Source organism: Phyllobates terribilis, unplaced genomic scaffold (assembly GCF_046119375.1).
Source record: "Phyllobates terribilis strain yellow unplaced genomic scaffold, ASM4611937v1 Scaffold_5__5_contigs__length_657084704, whole genome shotgun sequence".
NCBI lineage: Eukaryota > Metazoa > Chordata > Amphibia > Anura > Dendrobatidae > Phyllobates > Phyllobates terribilis.
Window position 1 is genome coordinate 249189869 of NW_027362765.1, and position 14435 is coordinate 249204303.

Here is a 14435-nt window from a genome sequence, read left to right on the forward strand (position 1 = left end):
GTCTTTCCTCAGGCACGCAGTACCCGTTGGTGGCGGGCACGAAATCCTGCCGACTACGCCAAAAGTTGACACGCCCCCTGGGCCGTGTGTGTGTGGGGATACCCGGAACCGAACCCGTTGTGGATGCTGGGGGTTGTAGTCCTTGCGTGGCGGGGACCCGGTCCCGTGGCTCAGGGTAGTCAACCCAAATGGCAGTCTATTTATAGGGTTTTGTGATATTAAATGTGCGACTACGCCACCCGTGGATTGCGGTCAGAGTGTACCGCCGCTGCAGGGCAGACCGCTGAGGCTGGTATTGGGGATGCAGCAGAGGATAGTATAACTCCCCACGGGAGGAGTATAGCCTCAGGGCAGCAAATAGGGATGTTGGTGGTGATGGTGCGCGGGAGCAGCAGTAACCACATGGAGTCTGTCATGAAATTCAGGGTCTTTACTGCTGGTGGTATTAAGGGACCCATCCGGAATACAGGTTAACAATGGAGGCCTGGTCAGTCTGAGAGCAACTGGGAAATCCCGCTGGTCAGGGGGAGTTTGTAGGCCTACCGTGCTGACTTCACTCTTCTTTGGCTATCCCGCTGTAGTGTAGTGGTAGCCCATGTCTCTGAGTGTACAGTGTTGTTCTCACCCATATGACTGGCGACTCGGGCCTTCCGTGCTTCTCACCCCTCCAGGGCAGTAGTGGTCCCTCTCGTGTGGCTGAGCCTCCGGGCTTCCTTGGGCCAGAGGACTTGAAGTCCCCTGCGTGGTGGTTTTCTGCTGCTGGGCTTATAACCCTCACAGCCTCGGACTCCAGTGTCCGGCTTTGTAAGCCTCTGGCCAGGACGAACTCTGCTAGTTCCCCTCCTGGCCTCGTGTTCCTCCTCTGCCTACAGGGACTCCTCAGCCTGCTGCTGACCTGTCCCTATCTGCCATCTGTCTGGAACTTGTCTCTGGCTTCACTCTCTAACCCCGCCCCAGATCCAGTTTATAAAGGGCAGATTACTCCCCTCCCTGGACTGAGGCAGGAGGTGCTGCATGCTAATTGTCCCCAACCAGGGAACCTCCCACCTGCTCTCAGACATGACATTGCTGTCACTGTGGCGACCAGACCTGGGGTGCCACATATACATATATATGTGTAGCGCAGGGGATGGGGACGACTCGGCGCCCGGGCCTTGTTGTGGCCTGACCTTGGGGGATGTCACGGTAGTCGGCTCCCGGGGCCATACCCTGGGCATCTCTTTTAAAAGGGTGGATAACTATGTATAAGTTCGTGACGCCACCTGTGGTGTCTGGTGAGGATCACCAGCGCTGCGGCAGCCCACTGAGGTCAGTGTTAAGGCAGCTTGCGTGGTATAGCTCCCCACAGGTGGAGCTAGGTGTAACATACCTGGCGGCGTCTTTGCATGGTGGTCCATCTCCCACTGTGCAAGAGCGCGCACTTGATCTCCAGTCCAGAATGTCTCTCTGGCTTCCCTCCATGCTGTCTGTTTGTGTCTGTTCTGCTGCTTAAGGGCGGCGCCCGATCACTTCCTGCTTTTTGTACCTGCTGTGGGTCACACCCCTTGTGCGTCCTCAGCCTATTGCTGTCTGTCACCTGGTATATAGCTCAGCTGCTCCCATCTCTCCCTGCCTGAGCATAGTGTTTCATTCAGTGTGTGCTTGCACTCTGAAGGTGCCAGGTCCCGTTCTTTGTCTCCTGCTTTGCGGTATCAGTTCCCGTGTCTGAACGGAGTCCTGTCTATGTCTCCTGCCTTGCAGTATCAGTTCCCGTGTCTGAACGGAGTCCTGTCTGTCTCCTGCTTTGCGGTATCAGTTCCCGTGTCTGAACTGAGTCCTGTCTATGTCTCCTGCCTTGCGGTATCAGTTCCTGTGTCTGAACTGAGTCCTGTCTGTGTTCTCTTGTCTGCCTATCCTGGAGGCTGTATTTCCAGGCCTGTCTGAACACGCTCCTAGCCTTTTCCTCCCGCCTCCTAGGGGTCGATTACCTAGATCCGTTCCTGTATCTTGTCTGTCCTGTCTGAACACGCTCCTAGCCTGTTCCTCCCGCCTTCTAGGGGCCGATTATCTAGACCCGCTCCTGTATCTTGTCTGTCCTGTCTGAACACGCTCCTTGCCTGTTCGTCCCGCCTCTCTGGGGGCCGTATTCCCAGACCCGCTCCTGTATCCCTCTGCAGTGTCGGTCTCCTCCGTACACTCAGTTCCAGTCTGAACTCTCTCCTATCCTTTACCTGTTTTGCCTCTATGTCCGTTCCCTTCCTTTTTCTGCAGAGTCTGAACTCGTACCTGCTCCTGCTTGTTGTCTCTGTACTCCCGTTTGTGAGTTTGTGGTCCACTCGCTACTTCACTGCAAGTACCCTGTGGGTATCTGGCTCTGCCTTTCTCTTCCTGTCTGTTCCGTGTGAACAGAGCCCTGTCCTCCCTGCTCCGACTCCTTTGCTCACCGCTCCAGCGGTTCTAGCCTGCTCTGGCTCCTTTGCTCACCGCTCCGGCGGTTCTAGCCTGCTCTGGCTCCTTTGCTCACCGCTCCGGCGGTTCTAGCCTGCTCTGACTCCTTTGCTCACCGCTCCGGCGGTTCTAGCCTGCTCTGACTCCTTTGCTCACCGCTCCGGCGGTTCTAGCCTGCTCTGACTCCTTTGCTCACCGCTCCGGCGGTTCTAGCCTGCTCTGACTCCTTTGCTCACCGCTCCGGCGGTTCTAGCCTGCTCTGACTCCTTTGCTCGCTGCTCCGGCAGTCTCGCTCCGCTTTTATCCTTTTGCTTACTGCTCCGGCAGTCTTGCTCCTCTCTTGCTCACCGCTCCAGGCGGTCTCGTCCTGCTTTACTCTTGCTCACTGCTCCGGCAGTCTCGCTCAGCTCTGACCCTTTGCTCACCGCTCCTGGCGGCCTTGTCCTGCTCTACTCTTGCTCACCGCTCCAGGCGGTCTTGTCCTGCCCTGTTCTCGCTCACCTCTCTGGGTGGCCTCACTCTGCTGTGTTTGTCCGCCACATCTGTGGTTCTGTTCCTGAGTCCCAGTGTGTACTGGGTCCTATCCCGCCAGTGTTCCTACCTGCTAGTGCCTCACTGTCTGCACTCTAGCTGTGCTTGCCTGTACCCCTCTGCCTGTATTGTTCCTGAGTCCCAGTGTGTACTGGGTCCTATCCCGCCTGTGTTCCTACCTGCTAGTGCCTCCCTGTCTGCACTCTAGCTGTGCTTGCCTGTACCCCCCTGCCTGCATACCCGCCTGCCTGCATGCCAGTCGTGCCTGCCTGCATGCCAGTTGTGCCTGCCTATACCCACCAGTCTGTGCGCCAGCCTAACCAGCCTGTTCCTGTATTCCCCTGTGTGGGTCAACAGCCGTGTCCGGGGTCTGTCCTGGAGTAGCACCTGGTCCCTCTGCTCGGTTCCTCCTTGGTGCACTGGCGTCGTATGCCGTCGTGCGACCCTGGTCGGATCGGGTGAATACCTAGTTACGCCCCTCCAGGCATTCACTCTCCGGCACGGTCCAGTGGAACCACTACTCCCGCACACGCCAGTCAGTCCGGGCGTGTGCATAACAGCATGCTCAGGCCATGGTTCCCGTTGAGCCCCACGGCCTTCGCTCTCTGAGAAGTTTTCCAGCGAATACATGCATTAAAATAAATAAATAATTTTTTTTTCCTTAGCTGAGTTCCAGGCGAATTACGCACCGTCCAGATGGATCTATCAGCTCTCGTTCCTGCGGATCCGCCACGTTACTATGGGGATCCAAGACAGTGTCGTGCATTTGTGGAGCAATGCATGCTACACTTTAAGGCCTACCCTCTCTATTTTCCTTCCGATTGGGCTAAAGTGGCCTTTATGATTGACTACCTAGCGGGTGATGCCTTGAAATGGGTCACCCCCCTATGGGAAGCATGGGATCCTGTCGTCCTTGACCTGCAGGCCTTCCTGGTGGCCTTTCGTATGGTCTTCGAGGACCCTAACCCTGAAGTCCCTGCTGAAGCTTCACTTCCCAATATCCTGGAGCAGCCCCGACAGGTAATGTGTGTGGGTAGCGCAATAGTCCTCCAGCCCAATGAGACTACTGCCCACCCAGAATCCTCACAGGGTGACTACGCTTTCCGGAATACTTCTCCCAACCTCAAGAGGCAGTCCAGACGTGCTAGACATAGAGGCAAGCCGTCACGCCAGGGTCTGTCCTCCCTGAGACCTCCTGACCCCAACCTTGAAGTCCCTACTGAAGCTTCATCTCCCTGTATCCCGGAGAAGCCCCAACGGGTAATGTGCGTGGGTAGTGCACCAGTTCTCCTGCCCGAAGAGACTTCTGCCCATCCAGACTCCACACAGGAGAACTTCCTGCACCCGGCATCAGATGCTTCACCCACTTTAACCGGTGTGCATGTCCAAGGATGCTCCAAAGCTGTGGTTACCTCAGAGTCTGTGCACCTCTACTACCTGGTGGAGGACCCCCTGTTGCCTCCTGAATCCTCCGGGATACCACTCGATGACAAATGGAGAGAGACTTCTCTACACCCGGTACTCGATACTTTGTCCGCTTCGTCCTGTGAGCCTGACAATGGGTACCCCAAAGTGGTAGTTACCCCCGAGTCTATACACCCCTCCGACCAGGCGGAGGACCTCCAGTTGTCTCCTGAACCCTTCGGGGTGCTACCTGGTAGCGAAAGGACAGAGACTCTCCTATACTCTGTACCTGATACCTCGCTCGCTTCGTCCAGTGAGTCCAACCTAGTGTACTCCGAAGCAGAGGTTACTCCCGAGTCTCTACACCCCTCTGACCAGGCGGAGGACCTCCAGTTGTCTCCAGAACCCTTCGGGGTGCTACCTGGTAGCGAAAGGACAGAGACTTTCCTATATCCTGGATCTGATACCTCGCTTGCTTCGTCCAGTGAGTCCGACCTAGTGTACTCTGAAGCAGAGGTTACCCGTGAGTCTCTACACCCCTCTGACCAGGCGGAGGACCGCCATTTGTCTCCAGAACCCTTCGGGGTGCCACCTGGTGGTAAATGGACAGAGACTTTCCTATACTCGGTACCCGATACCTCGCCTGCTTCGTCCAGTGAGTCCGACCTAGTGTACTCTGAAGCAGATGTTTTCTCTGAGCCTCTGCACTATTCTGACCCGGCGGAGGACCTCCAGTTGTTTCCTGAATCCTCCGGGGTACCACCAGATAACAAAGAGACAGTGACTTTTCCTCATTATGTACCTGATAACCCGTCTATTTCTTCCTGTGAGCTTGACAAGATGTACCTCGAAGCAGAGATTACCCCCAAGTCTCTGTCCCCCTCCAACCTGGTGAAGGACTTCCAGTTGTCTCCTGTACCCTCTGGGGTGCCACCTGAAAATATGTGGAGAGAGACTTCCTTGTGTGCTGTTCCTGGTACTCCACCCGTTTCGTCTGTTGCTGAGGATGGCTGGATAGGAGGTAGCATCCTAGCTAACCAGATGAGATCAGTTTTTCCTGTGGACAGTGGAAGTGATCTCCTTGAAGTGAACGACTGGTCCTCGAATTCCCTGCGGAAGATTCTGGCAGGCCTGAAGAAGAGGGGGCGTAAGGGGGGGGGTACTGTAACATACCTGGCGGCGTCCTTGCATGGTGGTCCATCTCCCACTGTGCAAGAGCGCGCACTTGATCTCCAGTCCAGAATGTCTCTCTGGCTTCCCTCCATGCTGTCTGTTTGTGTCTGTTTCTGCTGCTTAAGGGCGGCGCCCGATCACTTCCTGCTTTTTGTACCTGCTGTCGGTCACACCCCTTGTGCGTCCTCAGCCTATTGCTGTCTGTCACCTGGTATATAGCTCAGCTGCTCCCATCTCTCCCTGTCTGAGCATAGTGTTTCATTCAGTGTGTGCTTGCACTCTGAAGGTGCCAGGTCCCGTTCTTTGTCTCCTGCTTTGCGGTATCAGTTCCCGTGTCTGAACGGAGTCCTGTCTATGTCTCCTGCCTTGCAGTATCAGTTCCCGTGTCTGAACGGAGTCCTGTCTGTCTCCTGCTTTGCGGTATCAGTTCCCGTGTCTGAACGGAGTCCTGTCTATGTCTCCTGCCTTGCGGTATCAGTTCCTGTGTCTGAACTGAGTCCTGTCTGTGTTCTCTTGTCTGCCTATCCTGGAGGCTGTATTTCCAGGCCTGTCTGAACACACTCCTAGCCTTTTCCTCCCGCCTTCTAGGGGTCGATTACCTAGATCCGTTCCTGTATCTTGTCTGTCCTGTCTGAACACGCTCCTAGCCTGTTCCTCCCGCCTTCTAGGGGCCGATTATCTAGACCCGCTCCTGTATCTTGTCTGTCCTGTCTGAACACGCTCCTTGCCTGTTCGTCCCGCCTCTCTGGGGGCCGTATTCCCAGACCCGCTCCTGTATCCCTCTGCAGTGTCGGTCTCCTCCGTACACTCAGTTCCAGTCTGAACTCTCTCCTATCCTTTACCTGTTTTGCCTCTATGTCCGTTCCCTTCCTTTTTCTGCAGAGTCTGAACTCGTACCTACTCCTGCTTGTTGTCTCTGTACTCCCGTTTGTGAGTTTGTGGTCCACTCGCTACTTCACTGCAAGTACCCTGTGGGTATCTGGCTCTGCCTTTCTCTTCCTGTCTGTTCCGTGTGAACAGAGCCCTGTCCTCCCTGCTCCGACTCCTTTGCTCACCGCTCCGGCGGTTCTAGCCTGCTCTGGCTCCTTTGCTCACCGCTCCGGCGGTTCTAGCCTGCTCTGGCTCCTTTGCTCACCGCTCCGGCGGTTCTAGCCTGCTCTGGCTCCTTTGCTCATCGCTCCGGCGGTTCTAGCCTGCTCTGACTCCTTTGCTCACCGCTCCGGCGGTTCTAGCCTGCTCTGACTCCTTTGCTCACCGCTCCGGCGGTTCTAGCCTGCTCTGACTCCTTTGCTCACCGCTCCGGCGGTTCTAGCCTGCTCTGACTCCTTTGCTCGCTGCTCCGGCAGTCTCGCTCCGCTTTTATCCTTTTGCTTACTGCTCCGGCAGTCTTGCTCCTCTCTTGCTCACCGCTCCAGGCGGTCTCGTCCTGCTTTACTCTTGCTCACTGCTCCGGCAGTCTCGCTCAGCTCTGACCCTTTGCTCACCGCTCCTGGCGGCCTTGTCCTGCTCTACTCTTGCTCACCGCTCCAGGCGGTCTTGTCCTGCCCTGTTCTCGCTCACCTCTCTGGGCGGCCTCACTCTGCTGTGTTTGTCCGCCACATCTGTGGTTCTGTTCCTGAGTCCCAGTGTGTACTGGGTCCTATCCCGCCAGTGTTCCTACCTGCTAGTGCCTCCCTGTCTGCACTCTAGCTGTGCTTGCCTGTACCCCTCTGCCTGTATTGTTCCTGAGTCCCAGTGTGTACTGGGTCCTATCCCGCCTGTGTTCCTACCTGCTAGTGCCTCCCTGTCTGCACTCTAGCTGTGCTTGCCTGTACCCCCCTGCCTGCATACCCGCCTGCCTGCATGCCAGTCGTGCCTGCCTGCATGACAGTCGTGCCTGCCTATACCCACCAGTCTGTGTGCCAGCCTAACCAGCCTGTTCCTGTATTCCCCTGTGTGGGTCAACAGCCGTGTCCGGGGTCTGTCCTGGAGTAGCACCTGGTCCCTCTGCTCGGTTCCTCCTTGGTGCACTGGCGTCGTATGCCGTCGTGCGACCCTGGTCGGATCGGGTGAATACCTAGTTACGCCCCTCCAGGCATTCACTCTCCGGCACGGTCCAGTGGAACCACTACTCCCGCACACGCCAGTCAGTCCGGGCGTGTGCATAACACTAGGCCTCAGGGCAGCAGGGATGGAAGGATGCAGGACAGATGGGACCCAGCCGGGTCAGAGCAAGAACAGGGACAGACACGATAGTCACTTCGGTACCTTTTACTGATGGAAATTCAGGCACATCCTGGAGCACTGTAGGGTAAAGGGTGCATATCAGGATCCTCCCCAGTGAGCGGGTATAGGGCCTCCTGTTTCTTGCCTTTGTGTAGTAAGTTTCTGACCTGCCTGAAGCTAGGCCTAACTTTGTCGCTGTCCTGCACCGGCTGACTTTGTTGTAGGGCCTTCTCTTGGAGTACGCGCTCCCAGCTTGCGGGGCCTCCGTGACTCCTGGCTCTGGTATGTATCAGCTCTTGGGTGATCCTGGGACCTGAAGTCTTCCAGGGGTCTCCGGTTGTCTCTACAGGGGGGGTATACGACCCTGTAGACGCGGACCCGGTGTCCGGTATATGTTTCCTGGGGTGAGCTTGTACAGCTCCTCTGCCCCCAACGCTACTCCCTCCTCTAGGCTTCGGCCTACTCGGGGCCCTCATTAGGCTATACACACTGGCAGTTAGCTGGCTGCCTCTTCTGCCACTCTCTGAACGTCGGCAACGCTCCTAGCTCTCTAACCTGAGCTACAACTGAGTCTGACTAAACTGACTGAGCTCCACTGCAGACTGACCTGTTTTTGTGTCTCACTCTGCAGGAACTGACTGCCTAACTCCACCCTCCGTATTTATATCCCTATCCGGGCTCCCTCTGGTGGTCTGAGGTGGAAGGTGGAGGTGTGTGTGTGCTGTGGGGGCCTCTTGTGGAGGAATCCATTTATGCACCCCTCTAGGATCTGTGGCACTCATGCTCAGCAGGGGCGCCACATATATATTAAATGCGTTGGAATTGGAGGTGTATATACCATACGCTCACTGTTAGTTCCCCCAATAACTGGCCAAGTAGTGGAAGTAGCCGTGGCCGCATCCATCCCTCGTCAGTCAATTGCGTAATTGCCTGGCGATTGGAGGCAGCAGAGTTGCATTCCCTTGACAAACTGGTGACAGAGGTGGGATCTGTGTGATCTTTCCAGTGTTATCTGTAACAAAGTGTTAACAATGGTGGGATCTGTGCGACCACCCCGGCTGTTATCCTTGATAACTGGTGGCAGCGGTGGGATCTTTGTGATCTCCCCAGTGTCATCTGTGACAAAGTGGTACCAGTGGTAGGATCTGTGTGACCCCCTGACTTAACAGATTGTTTTGCTGATTTAGAATGGTGCGGTAGTAAAACTTTATTATGGATTTGTAAAGCCTGAAAAAAAATACATTCTGAAGTTAACAATACAATGACTTCTACGGTAAATGATGATTCAATGCTGGAAATGCCTGTGCCATCATACTTTTTCAGTCACAAAGAATTGAAAATGAAGATGACATGAAATTCACAATCAGCATGAATCAAACACTGGCTACGTAAGATACCTCCTCATGTGTCCTTGGACTAGTCAAAGAGGCAAGCCCTACTTCCTGGAATGACAGGTCTCTTTTATGTCATTTTCATACCTGAGTGTTAGTAAATCTGTCTTCCCTCTAAGCCCCACCCACTGTATAGAACAGTGGTGGGAGCTGTAAAGAAAGTGCAAAATGTCACATTTTTTGTGCAAACATAGCAAAAAAATGGGACTTTTCACCAGCACAATCAGACACTTGCTATCTGTCTCAGCTGACTAATCCAAAGGGGCTTCTCACTGCCCCTCTCCAGATGACCGATAGGGCTCCCTCTATGTGTGTGTCTAGGGAGAGACCTATTAGTCAAAGGGATCAGGACTGGAAGAAACTTGCCTCTGACTAGTCACCCAAAACATATATAGTATATCGATTAGTAGATAGATTCATGAAGACTGGTTATTACACATCTATCCCTAGTCTGGATTCTGCTCCCTTCATCCCAGTCCTCTGAACTTTCTTGTGCTCCACGTCAGGTATTGCAAGTATCTGTCAGAACCCTCCTGTTTGTTTTTTTCCATCTTGGGTTTTGCGGTCACTTGACCATCTGCCTTTATATTCCAGCTACGCCCTTTTGGCTGTGCTGGACTTCAGTGTTTGACTGTTTCTCTAGCCTGGTGCTTCGGTGCCTTTCTGTCAGTTCGTTTGGTCCTTCTGGGACCTTTAGTACCTTTTTGTCAGTTTGTCTTTTTGTGTTCTGCAACAACTTCTCTTTTTAGGAGGTGTCCCATTTTTTGTCCCAGTCCTTAGATCTTTTAGGGATTCCTCCCTTTATGCTATAGGTCTTCGTTCAGACTAGCTGAGGACAAAGGTGGGTCTGTTCGCTAGGAACAGGCAGCCCGCTACATTGTAGGGATTTTGAGAATCTGGTGATGCCTTTTGGTCTTATCAATGCACCTGCATTTTTTCAGAACCTTATTAATGACATCCTGAGACCTTTGATTGGTAAGAATGTGGTTGTGTATTTGGATGACATTTTGATTTATTCACCAGATCTAGAGTCCCATTGGCAGAGTGTACGTGAAGTTTTGCAGTTATTGAGTGATAATTCACTCTTTGCTAAGCTGGAGAAATGTGAGTTTGCTGTGCAGAAAATTAGTTTTTTGGGCTACATTGTCTCCAGAGCTTTGAGATGGACCCGGTGAAGGTTCAGGCTGTGCAGGAATGGCCTAGGCCTATTGGTTTGAAATCTATACAGAGATTTTGGGGTTTTGACAATTATTACAGGAAAATCAATAAGAATTTTTCTATAATTGTTAAGCCTCTGACCGATCTCACCAGGAAAGGTGCGAATACGGCCCAGTGGACTACTGAGGCCATTGAAGCCTTTGAGTCTCTCAAAGAGAGGTTCAGTTCTGCCCCTATCCTTATGCACCCTGATGAGACCAAGCCTTTTTTGGTCGAGGTCGATGCTTCATCGGTGGGGGTCGTAGCAGTTTTGTCTCAGGAGAAGAAGGGTGGAGTATATCCTTGTGCCTTCTTTTCGAAAGAATTTTCGGAAACCGAACTGAATTATGATGTTGGAAATCGTGAGTTGCTGGCTATTAAACTCACGTTTGAACATTGGCATCATTTTTTGGAAGGTGCTAGATTTCCTATTCCGGTTTTCACAGATCATAAGAATTTGATCTATCTGGATGCTGCCAAGCGCTTGAATGCCCGTCAAACTAGGTGGGCACTTTGTTTTTCTCGGTTTCATTTTTCTGTTACCTATATCCCTGGTACTAAGAATGTTAAAGCCGATGCTTTATCTCGTAGCTTCTCTCCTACGGTCGGTGCCGAGGAGGAGGAGAGCATTTTGCAGGAAGGAGTTGTGGTTGCGGCATTGGACTCCATTTTGGAGAATGGGATTTTGAAAGCTCAAGATGATGCTCCATCTAAAATTCCCCATGGGAGGTTGTTCGTGTCTAGAGCCTTTAGGAGAGATTTGTTCGTGGAGTGTCATGAGACTCGGGTGGCAGGTCATCCAGGAATTTCGGAGACCAAGAGACTTATCAGTCGCAGTTTTTGGTGGCCTGGATGGCAGAAGGAAGTCATCAAGTGGGTGTGTCAATGTACTGTGTGTGCTAGGTCAAAGGCTGCACATACTCCTGCTGTGCTGTTGTTTTGCCCTCTGGAGGTTCCTAGTGTGCATTGGACGCATCTCACAATGGATTTTATTACTGATCTTCCTGTGTCCGAGGGTTTTACTGTCATCTGGGTGGTCGTGGACCGGTTTAGTAAGATGTGTCATTTGGTTCCATTCATTAAGTTGCCCTGCGCCAAGACACTTGCTAAGGCATTTGTTAAGGAGATTGTCAAGCTCCATGGCGTTCCCACGGATATTGTTTCTGATAGAGGACCTCAGTTTGTGGCTCACTTTTGGCGTGCTTTTTGTGGCAGGTTGGGAGTTCATTTGTCATTTTCATCTGGTTATCATCCTGAGTCTAATGGACAGACTGAAAGAAAGAACCAGGATGTTGAACAGTTTTTGCGTTGTTTTGTGGCGGACAATCAAGAGGTGTGGTCTGAGTTTCTGCCTCTCACAGAATTTGCTCTTAACAATCATACATCCTCCTCTGCTGGGTGTTCTCCTTTTTTTTGTTGTACTGGGAGACATCCGTCTTTTGGTTTGTTCTCCAAATTGGGGTCGGCGGTGCCGGAGGAGGAGAATTTTTCCAGTGATTTGGAGAGAGTTTGGACTAATGTACGTTGCAACCTTCAAGAGGCTAACAAGAAGTCCAAGAATTATTTTGACAGGAAACGTAAGGTTTTGTTTACTGTGGGTGACATGGTTTAGTTGTCCTCGAAGAACCTGCGGTTGAGGATTCCCTCTAAAAAACTGGGTCCTAAGTTTGTGGGTCCATTTAAAGTGCTTCAGGTTGTTAACCCGTCTGCTGTTAGGTTGGATGTCCCTACTTCCTGGAAGATTAATCCTGTGTTTCATGTTTCCTTGTTGAAAAAGGCTGATGTATCTGATAGGGACACCAGTGCCACAGTTCCTCCTGTGGTGGAAGACGGCAAATATGAAATTTCTCGTATCTTGAATTCTAGATGGCACAGAGGTAGATTACAGTATCTTGTCTCCTGGAAGGGTTTCGGTCCCAAAGACAACTCCTGGGTAAGGACGGATGATGTCTCTGCTCCTAGGCTTGTTAAAGCTTTCCACAAGAGGTTTCCGGATAGGCCTGGGCCTGGAGGATCCGGAGGATCCTCATAAAAGAGGGAGTACTGTCAGAACCCTCCTGGTTGTTTTTTTCCATCTTGTTTTTTGCGGTCACGTGACCATCTGCCTTTATATTCCAGCTCTGCCCTTTTGGCTGTGCTGGACTTCATTGTTTGACTGTTTCTCTAGCCTGGTGCTTTGGTGCCTTTCTGTCAGTTCGTTTGGTCCTTCTGGGACCTTTAGTACCTTTTTGTCAGTTTGTCTTTTTGTGTTCTGCAACAAATTCTCTTTTTAGGAGGTGTCCCACTTTTTGTCCCAGTCCTTAGTTCTTTTAAGGATTCCTCCCTTTATGCTATAGGTCTTCGTTCAGACTAGCCGAGGACTAAGGTGGGTCTGTTCGCTAGGAACAGGCAGCCTGCTACATCGTAGGGATTCAGCTTAGTCTTACTGTAGGGACAGCCTTCCCCTATCTTTTCTTAGTACATGTTGCAGATCATAACAGTATCCCATCTATCTAGGCCTACATAAGGCCTACCAAGACACTCACTTGTGTCTTGGTAATAAGACTTTTAGTTTCTTGGTGCACCACAATCGGATTGTTGTGTCCAGTATCTCTGTTGCCCGTTCTCGGTCTTCCAGGACCAATGCTACCATTCTGCGGTCTCCTGGATGTCTCCGGTCTGCTTGCCACTTCCAGTACCTTTGCTACATGTTTGCAGTTTCCAGTACCTCTGCAACCTGTTCCCAGTCTTTCAGGATCTCTGCTACCTGTCTGCGGTCTCCATGACAACTACTGTCTGCAAGTGGCTTCCTCAGTACTTCTGCTACCTATCTGCGGTCTCCTTGACATCTTTTGTCTGCCTGCAGCTTCCAGTACCTCTGCTACCTGTTCCCGGTCTTCCTGTACCTCTGCTATCTGTCTGCGGTTTCCTGGACATCTCCGGTCTGCCTGCGGCTTCCAGTACCTCTGCTATCTCTTTGCGGTTTTCAGTACTCTGCAACCTGTTCCTGATCTTCCAGGATCTCCTGCTACCTGTCTGAGGTCTCCCGGACATCTCTGGTCTGCCTGCGGCTTCCAGTACCCCAGCTACCTGTCTGCAGTCTCCTGGACATCTCTGGTCTACCTGTGGCTTCCAGAACCTCTGCTACCTGTTTGCAATTTCCAGTACCTCTGCTACCTGTGTATGATCTGCATGACACTTACTGTCTGCCTGTGGCTTCCTGTAACTCTGCTACCTATCTGTGGTCTCCTGGACGTCTCTGGTCTGCCTATTGCTTCCAGTATCTTTGCTAACTGTTCCCAGTCTTTCAGGACCTCTGCTACATTTCTGAAGTCTCCTAACTTCTTCCAGAGCCTTTGCTACCAGTTTGTGGTTTCCAGTACCTCTGCTATCTGTCTGCGGTCTCCAAGACGTCTCCTGTCTGCAGATTCCTGTACAAATAACAGTATGCTCTATCTATTAGTATATACAGAATATTTACAAAATATGGAGATAAAAAATGTTCTCCTGTTCTGAAGTTGGCTGATTGCATGTCCATTAGGATGCATTGATGTATGAATTCCCCTGTTGTAATCTATGGACCAGCTACTTGACAAAACAGACAAATGGATTTGTTCCCTCCAAATACTGTCAGATCTGAGTACAAGACTACATTTACCATTTATAGTGGTGCTTGAAAGTTTGTAAACCCTTGATTATGTGGTATTTGGTCATTTTTTTGATCAAAACAACAAATTCTACTATTCTTAACTCAAATGTTTGATTTGTTTCTCTTTATCTGCTTTTAGGACTTGTGTGAAAATTTGATGTAGTTTTAGATCAAACTTATATAGAAGTATGGAAAAATCTGAAGAGTTTACAAACTTTCACGCACCAGTGTTGATGTATAGAATCTGCTCACAGTTAGTATCTTCCAAACATAAATTGGATCTTTAGCAGAATTTGCGCTCACTCTGCTAAAATTAAAGTTAAACGTGACTTTTATACGCTATGTGCCTCAGTGCTGGACATGTCTACTCTTTCTTAAAAAAAACTTTGTTTTCAATAATGCCCTCACAGTTGACTGTAGAATAGTGGAATATTTAGGAAGAAAGAAAATTAATGAAATGACTCTGGCATTGAGCTATA